At 28.5% G+C, this 13,391-nt stretch overlaps 1 pseudogene; it reads left to right on the forward strand.

Annotated features, from left to right (window-relative positions):
- Positions 1 to 9,714: 9,714 nt before the first annotated feature.
- Positions 9,715 to 10,917, forward strand: LOC122518011 (annotated as a pseudogene).
- Positions 10,918 to 13,391: the final 2,474 nt, after the last annotated feature.

Genomic DNA, 13,391 nt, shown 5'->3' on the forward strand with positions numbered 1-13,391 from the left:
ATTCGATTTAAAAGTGCCGCGCTTATACGCCGATATATATAGATATAGAACGCTCGACGCACGATGGCTAAAACGAAAAATTCTCGCTACCGAAAATAAAATATCGGTTTTCTTTCTCACTCGCACTCGTATACAAAACGCTCGACGCTCGATGGCCAAGACGTAAAATTCTTGCTACCGAAAGAAAAAATATAAAAAGAGAAATATCAGAACGCTCAACAATCGATGGCCAAGGACAATAATACTCGTTATCGCATGATAAATAAAAAGAGAGAAATATTGGTTTGTTCTCTCACTCGCACTTTCATTCAAGACCGAGTGTCCCGAAGATTGCTGAAGATCCTTCGTTTGTGTATTAGTGCACACGGACGCTCGCACGCATAGTAGCTTACTCGCGTGTAAAACGCGACGGAGGGATAAGCTTGCTTTCTCCCACTCTTACAATTTTTTTCCCTTCTTCAATCCAATTTTATTCGCTTATTTTTGAAAATACGAAGATAACTCATAAAACATTTTTTATGTATATTTTAATTCTCTACAACTTTTGTTTAAAACTTTTTTCGATTAAATGCCTAGATTCTAAGATAAGGCTATATTTTACCCTTTTTTACCCTTTTTTTCCAAGATGCCGGTTGCTGATTTAATTATAATTAGCACTATTCGATTCAGTGTCGTCAACTTACCCTTAGGTCAAATTTTGAAGCATATACTAAAAAAGTTCCGGGTTTGGCCCCGCGTTGACTGGCCTAATGGCTGTTGACGCGTGAAGTAATTAGATATATCTTTCTTATATTTAGTGTGGGCTGATATCTATATTTTGATATTTTCTTTTTCTTTTTTTTATTCTTTCTTATATATATAATAATAATTATTTTTTTCTTTAAGTTATTTTTTTTCTTTGAAGTTTTTTTTTTGAAGTAATTTTTGAGGTTATTGAGGTTATATTCGTTTTGGTACGGCAAAGAAGTATAACTTCTTACGTGCGTACATAAGTACACACACCAGTTTTTTGTTTCTTTCTCTCGCGCTATCCCATTTTTCGCATACACATACTTTTTTCGATTAATTCGTTTTCAATCCGTGTTTCGTTCGACGACACTTCCTTCCTTCTCGATATTTTTCTTGTATCTCATATTTCTTTTTTTTCCTTTCCCCTTTTTTTTCTTTCCTCGAAGGCTTATTATTTAATTCAATATTTTCTCGAACGAGGGATTAACATTTTCATGGCACATCATTTATGTATGAAAAAGAAAAGAAAAGAAAAGAAAATAAAAAAATAAAAATAAAGAGACATAAATAAATAACATCGAGAAACTCGATGTTAACGATAATTTTTTTTTTTTCGACCATTCTCGATTCTCGATGAAAACAAAACTACGATTTGAAACGTCTCTCCCGAGTGAATCATTCGAACAATTAAACACACGAACTTGAAAACGTACTAATTAAACAATACATTAAACATACGACCTTTGGTTATCGAGTCATATGACGTCATCGAGACCAACGAAAAATTATAAACGCAAGCATAATGTTAAGATTACTCTTTTGTTTTTGTTTTATTCGAACTACGTACAGTCTTAATAATTAATAATCTTACCGCGTTAAACCGTTGAGTATTGTCATGACGAATCATAAGCAAAATAAAATAAGAAGAGAACCTTTTGAATTTCATCATTCCTCTCTCTCTCTCTCTCTCTCTTTCTTACAAACACATCTCTTAATCTCTATGGCATTTAACGAATGATAATAATCCGACGAGTTTTCTTCATTCCTTTTCTTCCTTTCTTCCTTTCTTATTTTTCGTCTCACTTCATTTTCTTTTGTATCTCTATTTTATCAGAGCGTTAGAACAACCCGACGATAATTTAACCCGGCGAATATATACATCCTTAGGAGTTGCTCACATTTTTAACCCCCCCATTTTTTCCCCTTTTATTTCTTCCTTTCTTTCTTTTCTTCCTTCCTTCCTTCCCTCCCTTTTTTTTTTCATTCTGATTTAGGAAACGACCTCTGACGTAAAACGACGACGACTACTATCCTCCTTCGTACGAAGGAAAATAAAATAAAAATAAAAATAAAGAAAATATTCGGCTTATCAAAACGTATTTGTTTTTCGCTTGAGCAACAGGAAACAAGCAACGAAGTAAGGAGAAAGAAAGGGTAAAAGGGATGGTTGTCCTAGTAGGGAAGAGAAGAGGAGGAAAAAGGGGGATGGTAGTGGGGAAAGCTACTAGATATTGTAGGGTGGTGCAGGGCTCAAAACAAGGGTAGAAAAGGAAGGTTGAAAGAGATGGGTTGAACGAGACAAAAAGGGCGTACACCACTACCAACCACCACCCTTCTCTTCCTCTTCTCGTCTAACTTCCCCGCCCGACCCCTATTTCTATCTTCCTCTTTATTTCTTTCTTTCTTTGTAAATGCACATAGATGGAAATAATGTGTTTGTGTGTGAATGTAACGTGGCACCTTCGCATCCACAAGGGACAGACTACGTTAAATAAGCTGACACTAAAAAAATGAACGACTGTCAGTTAGAGGGGAAGGCATTAAAAATGTCTTCCTTTTTTCTAAATTTACATTTTTATTTTACAAATTCAGAAAATGTATGATGCATTTCGATAAATATAAATTCACTCGACACAATGACAATATTAACGATCAATTAACGCTTAAAATTATTATTTTTTCTTCATTTTCTCTATTTATTTTATCGTTAATTGATTTTTACACGTATTTTTATTTAATAGTCGAATGCTAATGTTCATATATATATATATATATATATATATATATATATATATATATATATATATATTATTTATATATGTATATTTATATGTACGTATATTATTTATATGTATTTTTATTATAAAGGAATGAATTTATATGTTATACGATAGACGTATACTGGTGCTAAAATATTATATAAAACGATTAAATCATACTTTATTATCATACTTTACATATATAATATTTATCTTGTTGGAGGTCATCGGTGACCTCCACCAGAAATTAGGAGGAATACATTTAGTTTACTTATTTAATAATAGTAATATTTTTTATTTTCTATAGAAATTAATTATACGCGTGCGTTGAAAAAAAAAAAGGAGACATTTATTTTGATCTTATTTTTTGTAGAGTTTAAATTTACGAAAAAAAAAATTCTACTAATTAAAATGACAAAATATATAAGAAGAAAAACAAATTAAATATGAGTCGGTATATTTGCTCGCCCTAGTCGGAAAATTATATTGATTTATCTTATCGCCGTTTGTTACTTTTTAATACGAATTATCTCGATATTAATGTATAACGTATTTCTATCTAAAAATAAACCTATTAAAAAGCTATATAAAATAAATTAACATAATTATCACACTATTCAAAACATCTTCAATATTACGATAATAACGACACGATTAAAATCTAGTTTTAATTTTAACGTGCATTTATATATAACTATAACTATTATAATCATCATAATAAACAATAATACACATTGTAGAAAATAAAACTATTTAATTCATCGTGTTGTTTAATTTCCATATTAAAATTATTACAAAAGAATAAAAAAAATAATAATTATATTAACAAATCACCATTCACATATAATTGAATTACTTTGATTAATGTAACTATTATTATCAATCATAAACAAAAGAAAATAAATACACATAATTCCCTCGAAAAATCAATAAACTCGACACTCGACAAGTTTCCAATCATTTATAACATTTATTTGTTCTTTATTTATTATAACTAGCAATTAATTGAAAATGTGAAATCTTTGAATGCGAATACGAGCATAATGATTTACGAAACGAAATAAAATATTCGGATTGTATAGAAATAAAAAAAAAACAATTAATCGATAATAATTATTATATGAAAATTTCTCTGCAATATCATTCTCGTTGTCGTTGTGTTATTGTTGTTCTCTCGTCGTACATGCTTCGATCGGTCAAACCAATTCAACAACCCCTAACCTCCCCCCCGCCACTACCATTTATTCCCATCCCTTTCAAACTTCCTATAATAATAATAATAATAATAGAATGCATTTTCTATTTGTCCAATTCCCAACAGTTAATTACATCGGATCTCTCTATCGACTTTATCAACCTACTATCATTCTCTCTCTCTCTTTCTCTTACTATTATTCCCAACCCCTTGTGACCGAAGCACAGTAGTACTACTACTCTCAACCCTCTCCCCTCTCTCGAGGTCACCAACATCGAGGTAGAAATTGTTTCTGTATACATTTCCGGCATTTTCTCGCTTGGCCGCAGTTTCCACGAACGAGACAAGACCCGTAATAAAAAAAATAAAAAGAAAAAAAAAAAGAAAAGAGAAAAAGAGAAAAAAAAAGACCAATATGTGTATTTATATTTACAAGATGTTTCAAAATATGCGAGCTCAATTTCAAGGCCAGTTTTTTCGTACGTTTAGAATAAAAAAAAAAGGAAAAAAAGAGAAAATAAATATAATTGTAAAGCCGAATACGATCTCGATTTTGTATTAAAAACGTTTTTATTTAACAATAATTCATACTCATTCTTTAAAGTTAGATTTTGAAACGGTGTGTATACTACTATCCTATTATATGTATAACATATACATATATATGTTTAAAGTTTAAAACAATTTTCCGATGCTTTGATAAAAATTTTCTAATGGTCTAGAATTTAATTAAAAAACATTAAACAATAATTCAATTCATGATAAATTCCATTTCATATAATACTCGGAAAATAAATATTCCTACTCGGGAAATTTTTGTCCAACTTCTAGACAAATAAAATAGAAATATATTAAATTAGAAACAATTAAAAAAACTATAATAATTACAAAAGATTCTCAGAATTTGTCGAATCTATAATTAAAAATTAAAACAGTTGTTTTCTTTTGTTGAAATAGTAATTAAAAGAAAAAAAAAGAAAATACAAAATGTAATGTCTTTAAATAAATTTATGTCGGTTATATTTTAAATACATTGAATTTTATTATTTTTATAAATATCCTGTTTCCTTGAATTTACCCAGCGATTCAAAACTTTTAGCCGGTAGTGTATATACGCATATGTGTATGATATATATATATATATATATATATATACGTATATGCGTGTGTGCTTTCAATACATAACCGTAGTATAAACGTAGGATGAAAATCGATACGAGAGAAACCATACGAGATGTAAACAATTTTATACACACACACACATACATACCTAAACACACATACACGTATTTACAAGCGAGAAATAAATTGACTTTAGCAAGAATTTTTTAATCCTCATTTATACTGGTATATCTTTTGATAAAAATGGTCGACTTTATATCACTCTGCGTCCAATTAAAATTTATAAAAATTTCTCTCTCTCTCTCTCTCTCTCTCTTATTTCTCTTTATTATTATGAATAAAATAAAATGATTTATTAAAATATATGATTAAAAAAATAACGTTGTGTGCGTTATTAGAACTGTACGGTGTCGGTGTGCATGCTTTTTTTTTTTATTTGCAAGTAGTTTAATCAAATTTTGTTTGAAAATTTTATTTTATTTATGAGTTTGGTTGCAAAAATGTAATAGAAAACTAAATTGAAAATTAAATTTTTGTTCAATTTGAAGATATGAAAATTAAATATTTATATAATAATACGTTAAATGATACTTAATGGAATATTTAAAAAATTATGTAATTTTCTTTTTTTTTCTTATAAATCATAAAATCAAAAGGTTTGTTTTATTCTCGGAACAAAATGACGCACGTATAACAAGCTTAATGACTAAAACCTTATGAATAGTATTTAGATTAGTCATACACAGATCTAACAATAAGATTAATTTTTTCCACGATGATATAGAAATGTGCATGAATAAATTATAATTTTGATAATTAATAAGATATTAATTATTATATTATTTCGAATAAATTCCTTAATCAATAACATCGAAAAATAAACAAAATGTTATTGCAAAATGCGTTTGTTTTTTTGTATGACTGTATATTTTAAAATCAACATTTTCGAAATTTCTATTTTATTCTCTGGCAAAAGGCTACGTGAGTTTAGTTTGTAAACTCTAATGAATAAATATGAGCTACTCACACAAACGATCGAAGATAAGATTTTTTTTTATATGCTAGAAAAAGACGAATGTTTAATCGCGGTTTCAATAAATTCTTTTTATCAACAAAAATAGGTAAATAAGATTTTTATTTAAAATTGTGCATGCTTTTTTCTTTATTTTATATATTTTATTAATTTATAATCGTAGAAAATTTCTATTATATTTCTCGCAAGAAGTTACGTAAATTTATAACGTAAACTCTAATTAATGTAAGCTACTAACACAAAGATTTAATTAATACCTTTCTGTACTAGATTATATAAATTACATGTTAATAACTACTTTAAAATAATATTTTTATCAGAAGAATAATGTATACAAATATAGCGTTATCTACAATCTTATCTTTGCGTTTTAAAACGAACATAGTCGAAATTTCAAATTCATTTTCGAAAGTGATTACGTAGTTTTATTCAATAAACTTTAATAAATAAGCTACTTAAATAACAATCAAAACTAAGACCTTTGTACACAAGATAGTAAAAAAATTTAATTAAAATATAAAATAATTCCTCTCTTAAAATCAATCTAAATTAATTTATAAAAATAAGTTATTCAAGAAAAGACAAAAGAAAAATGTATTTATTTTTTGTAAAATATTTAAAAAAAAAACAAACATCGTCGAGATTTTAATTGAATTCAACCGTTCTGTGCAAGATAATACAGGAAAAAAAAAGAAAAAAAGAGACATTAAAAAATCTAAAATATTTTATCAACAACCTAGAAAAAAAACCTAGAAAAGAAATAAAAATTAAATATATTATTCAACAAAAATAAGATTAAATTTTTTTCCGTATATATTAGAAAAAAAAAAAAACAAGACAAACATTATTGAAAAATTTCAATTTTATTTACTCAGAAAATAGTCAACTCTCGAATAGATTCTCTAAATTTTAATGAATAGTACTATATAGGGATACATTCACATACACCCAACGAAACCTAGTAAAACGTGCACACCGATATTGTACGGAAACGACGAGGATGCACACTCAGGTTAATACGAGAGTATCAGGTTGGCACGACATTCTCTTTAGTAGCTTACATAACTAATGTTCCGTGTCACAATGGAAAACGTACTCTCTTATATATACATATAATATATATATATACTTGCATTCGTTGCAACGAGAATAATACAGAGGCGCGAGTACGGCTCGTTACTCCTTTCGACTCTCTCGATTTTGAGTCATGTCTAAAAATATCAATTATACTCGTGCATTCGCCAATCTACGCGCAACTCTCGTGAATATATATATAAATATAAATATTTCCCCTGCTTACTCTTTCCTCTCTCTAATACGTGAATCAATGAAATGCGTGTGAAAGAGAGAGAGAGAGAGATAGAGAGAGAGAGAGAGAGGTATATACAACTGATCTGAGAAAATTTACTACCAATTACTTTTCATTTGCTATATACAAACACGTTACATTCTCCAACAACCTACCTGAAACACTGCTAGGTAAAAAGTACTGTCATTCTATATGTATAATATGTGCATACACGTATAAATGTATATATATATAGTGTTTGTAATTATTTTTACACGAGAATAATTGTTATGTACGAATGTGCATATATTTTTGTGGTTATTTTTAAATATGAAAACAATTATTTATGTATGTTTGTATGTGTCTATGGTTATTTTATAGGTAAATATATGTGTGCATATATAGTATTGTACGATCGGAATCGATCATAGCCGAAAATCGATTGTAACTAAAATACGAGATTACTATGCGCCCACTAAATCGATAGAGAGTTACTAGTAACTAGCATCCATAACCCCACCACTCGACCGTCGAGTGAGGGCACCCTGCAGGGCACAATACGAAAGACACGCTCTAGTCCACCGCTGGACGCCTACGAGGACACTTGGAGACAAAGGCAAGGAGCGAGAGGATCATAGAAAGACAAGGAGTTTATCTGTTAAGTGAATGTATCTTACAGATATTATAAATACGATAGAAAGACAAGGAGTTTATCTGTTAAGCGAATGTATCTTACAGATATTATAAATACGATAGAGAGACGTAGAGGCGGCAATTAACGGTGAGAGATATAATTTCTATTTCTTTCAACGAGATTGACCATCAAGGTTAATCATGACGAGAAGTTGATCACGGACACAATCCGTGATCCATCGTCGTCCAATGTATTAATAACAACCAGGGTTTTTTGCCGCTAGGCTTTTTCCCTGACGAGCCAATAAAGCATTGCACTTATTGGCTCAACCACGTGTTTAATTTAATTCTAATTCACCTTTTCACCCTCCTCATAATTAAGCTTAATCCAATCGCCGGAGGACTCCATGTTGGAGAAATTTTGGCAAATACATATATATATATGTATATGTATATTTGAATGTTTGAATATACATATTAATGTGTATATTTATATATTCTTGTACGCGTGGGCATGGACCTGTGTATTAAAATTTTTACTTAAAATTCACGATGCACAACGTAGGAGATATTTAAACTTAAAATACATTTAACATTTTTACGATAATGAAAATAATGAAATAATGATTTAAGTATGAAAACAAATTATTATTATTATTATTATTATTAATATTGAAGTTCTTCTGATTTATAGAGCTCTGTAAGATAGTTAATCCACTTTTCTTTTGTGATCTGATTTGTTTCGATCATTTCGTTGACCTCCTTTCTTTGATTTCTAATAAATCGCCTGATTTGTTTTTGGAGTCTATAGAAGTCACTCTCCATTCTTTTTAAAAAAATCTCCCAATAATGTTGCTTTGTTTGCCTTACTAATGTCACTGTTTGATTCCGGATTCGTCTATACATTTCGTATGATTCAGGTGTTCGTAATGTCCTATAGTTAAGGTATGCTATTTTCTTTTTTTTGCATATTTCCTTAATCTCTGGGCGAAACCAAGGAGTTTTGATCATTCTTGCCCGGTTTTTTACATTTCGTATTCCCAGGGCTTCATATGCAGCTTCTAAAATGTTAGTTTTGAGTTTCTTCCAGGCCGTGTTTGTATTATCTTCTTCTTTTATTGGGTTTATTTCGATTTTATCCTTCAACCTGTTCTTATAGTTGTTTGGTTGGTTAGTTCCATAGTGACTCGATGTTTATTTTCGATTCTTGGGTTGCTCGGGCAAGATTTCTTTGGGGTTTAAACTTCATTCTTATTTTTGCTAATAGCAGGCTATGATCGCTTCCTATATATATATATATATATATATATAATAGCTATAACGTGGCAGCACTGCGCAGAATACCCTGTTAGAAGAATATTTCTGAGTCATATGTTTCTTATAGAAACGAAAATAGTGTTTGAAAAGGATGCTGTCAAATTCAGTGTCATATTTAGTATTATTCATGAAATGGATAGAATTTTCTTAACCTATTTTAACACGAGTTTAAATAATCTAATTAATATCATTTTAACGTTCAAATGAAATTTCGGAATATTTATCATTTCTCGTGACGATTCATCCTTATTACGTTTCGAAGAATAATAATAATCTTATAATTAGAAGAAACTTAAAATAAATTTGAACATTATTATTATTCATACACGTATATATATATATAGAAATTAATATTTAATTTGGTTTGTTTTTTAAATGATACGCGTTTACTAATTCTTTATTGAGGTTAAGTTTATTAGTATTATTGATATTGAAATATTTTTCTTCGTGTTCATTTATTCTTCCAATTGTTATCGGGTGTGTATATGACAAGCAGATTAAGAAGGAAAATTAAAAGGTTGAGTTTAGTTACAGCTTATATATGGTAAGAATGAATAAAAAACCTAATAGTGCCACAGCTCGCTTAAAGCAGGATTACTTACGTCTTAAAAAGATCCTGTGCCATATGTTCTGGCAGAACCGGTACCTTCTAACATATTAGAATGGTAACTAGATAACTATTCTTTTGATTATATAAACATTTTTCTTTTTTGTAACACAAGTTAATCATTTTTATTTTTGTAGGCATTACGTCGTCAAAGGACCAGAAAAGACACCTTACGAGGGAGGGTTTTATCATGGAAAACTTATATTTCCTGGAGAATTTCCATTTCAACCTCCTAGCATTTACATGACTACTCCTAACAGTAGATTCAAAGTTAATACCAAACTTTGTCTATCCAACACTGATTTTCATCCCGATACATGGAATCCTGCTTGGAGCGTGTCTACTATTCTTACAGGGCTTCTTAGTTTTATGGTATATTAAATAATAAATATTATAAATATAAAATGTAAATACCACACACTAAACAATTGAAAATGTGGTTATCAATTACAGATCGAAAAGAGCCCAACCTTTGGCAGTATTAATACGACAGATTACGAAAAGAGAGAATTAGCGAGGCAAAGTTTGGAGTACAATCTACGCGATAAATTGTTTTGTGAATTATTTCCTGAAACTGTTGAAGTAATATTTCTCTCTTTATTTAATTTATGCATTTGCTTTCTTCGAGTAAGCAAAAATACAAAACATTTAATTAAATGACTCCTATGTAATATTATTTTACATTATAGGTCATCAAGGCAGAGTTGGAACATAGAAAAGAATTGGAAAAACAAGCAAGGCATCAGTCTACCGCAGCAGAAGTTTCTTCCTTAATACGAGATCAATTACAAAGAGAACAAAGTCCATTACAAGACGCAATTACTAATCTCGTTGTTCTTATTGGTTTCGCAGCATTCGCTCTTATAGTTAAATATGTATTAAGGAGTATTGCAACGGAATATGGTAAAAGTGAGTAGATATTAAGATATTAAAAAGGAATTTTGTAAGAAAAAATAATACACATGAAGACACAGCATGAACAGATCTACCATGCACACATTTTTTACTTAAGGCTTCTACAAGAAAGACGATGATTTCGTATGAATAATAATGAATTGCTAAGATGTACAAAAAATCTCTTATTTTTTTTATCGTCGTGCATTTTTTCTTTTTTTTTATACTTTGGTTTGTAATGCAATTGCACTTTCTTCCAAATAATTTAGTCTTCGACTTGTAACAAAAGTGCAAAATTAATATTTCGACTGCCTAAAAAGCTTCATATATATATATTCATGTATATATTGCATCTTTGTATAACTTATTGTTACACGAAAATACGTTTTATTATTCCTACTAAAAATTATAAATTAATTTTCAATACGTACTTACATTTATATTTCCAATAATGATTTTACAATTGAAAATATTGGAGCCTTAAGGAAAAAAAGAAAGAAGGAAAGGAAAGAAAATTTGCCGATAACGTAAGCTACATTGACTTGCCTATTGATCTATGCCGAATTTGTGTGGAAACCTTCATTAATCTTTGATCGATGTTAGTCATGGACATTAGATAGATTTATTAACATAGATGTTTATATCAGGGGTAATTGTAAGATCCAAAATGTATTATAACACCCATTATTTTAACAATGATAATTGTGGTTTTTCTGCAACAACAGTCTTTCTACATCGCGACGTAAGAAGTTATTTTTCATATTAAATTAGAATATGAAATATCTCGTTAATCGTTACAATTTTGTAACCCTTAACGAATATCCACATTTTGTATTCTAATATTATTTAAACTTCCAAAGGATGATTTATCAACGATCGAAGATTTAAACCGTGATAATTTGGAAAAGAAAACAAACTAATTTAAAATCATCCAAATCATAAAAGACTTCCTATGTTCGATGAATTCTTTTAAGAAATTATTTATTTTCTTTACACCGTTTGCATCACTGGACATTTGACAAGAAAAAACTTTTTCATTCGCTCGTTGATAGAACATTAATTTTTATTATTGTTAAATTTAAGCATACATAATATATACATTTGGAATCTTATATAATATAATTAACGAAGAAGTGCACAAATTTCATCGATCGAACAATCTTTGCCTCTTCGACGTGCCAATATAGAAAACAAATTTTATATTTTATTAACTTATTAAAGTATCATATACCAGGATCTTATTAATCCCTTTCCCTACGATTTAAGTTTCAATGAAGTGTGCCATAATCAACAGCAAGTTAGATCATATATCGAGCCATTTCATGGTTCGACTAAGCAATGGAAGTTGTGTAAATCGCACATGTTTTGTGATATATAAAGCCATGAGTCTGACCAGTGTTGTTTATGTTTGGCCCATTTGATGTTCCACAGCTCTCATAAGCCGTGATACTCATGCTTACAATTAGTCTGATTTTCTTACCACGAATCTCACACGATATTGTAGGTAAAGGGAATTAAGTATAATATGCATATAATATTTGATTCATTCTATTAGAGATCAAATGTAAATATAATTTATATAAGATCGATGAGAGAAAATGAACTATCAGAGGCAAAGATGATTTAATTTTTCTTTTTTCCAACTATATTTATTCCAATTTACTTGATATATATATATAAATATTTCTTCCACTTAAAAAGAATAAAGAAAGAAAAAAGAGGAAATAATTAGATATAATATAATCTATCGCTTTAATAAAATATTATATCGTATATCTTCCTTTTTAAATCTATAAATTTAAATACAAATTACTTTTTATTTTTAGTTTATTATAATTTGGGAATACGTGATTTTGTTATTAATCCGTATCGATTATTATCATCTGTATGTTATTTTATAATTACATATTATTTCTTATCGCTATTTTTTGGTACAAGGCACATTTTAAGTTGGTAGAATATATTTGATTCGATATTAAAAGCAAAAATATTTATATTCAATTAAATTCAAATTGTATAAAGATAATCAATGCATTTTTAAATCTCTATTTTAAATATTTAAATATATTAAATATGAATTTCTTAAAATGAAATTAAATTCTCTCATTCATGATTAAAACTATACGTTGAACTTTGTAATCTTTGAAAATCATATAATAAAAATATATATTAAAATAAATTTCTATCAAAGATATTCAAACGCAATTGTTAAAGAATTGTCAAATGGATATGAAATAAGATTGATTAAAAATAAAAATAACTGAAACAGTCTACGTAGAATTATGACGATAATAATAAATAAAATACATGATATATAGAAGAAGAAGAAAAGAATATAAGAATGCCTATATAATAATATAAATAAGCGCCAATATAAAATAGCACAGAAATATTTTCAAACATATCAAACGCAAAAAAGAAAAAAAAAGAAAAATAATTAAATAGTTTCATTTATTTGGGTCAATATTTGTATTATTTAACGGTAAATATTTTGTATAATATATGATCAACTTATGCGAAGATTTTGTTCAATA

This window comes from Polistes fuscatus, unplaced genomic scaffold (assembly GCF_010416935.1).
Source record: "Polistes fuscatus isolate 324 unplaced genomic scaffold, CU_Pfus_HIC Scaffold22, whole genome shotgun sequence".
Taxonomy (NCBI): Eukaryota; Metazoa; Arthropoda; class Insecta; order Hymenoptera; family Vespidae; genus Polistes; species Polistes fuscatus.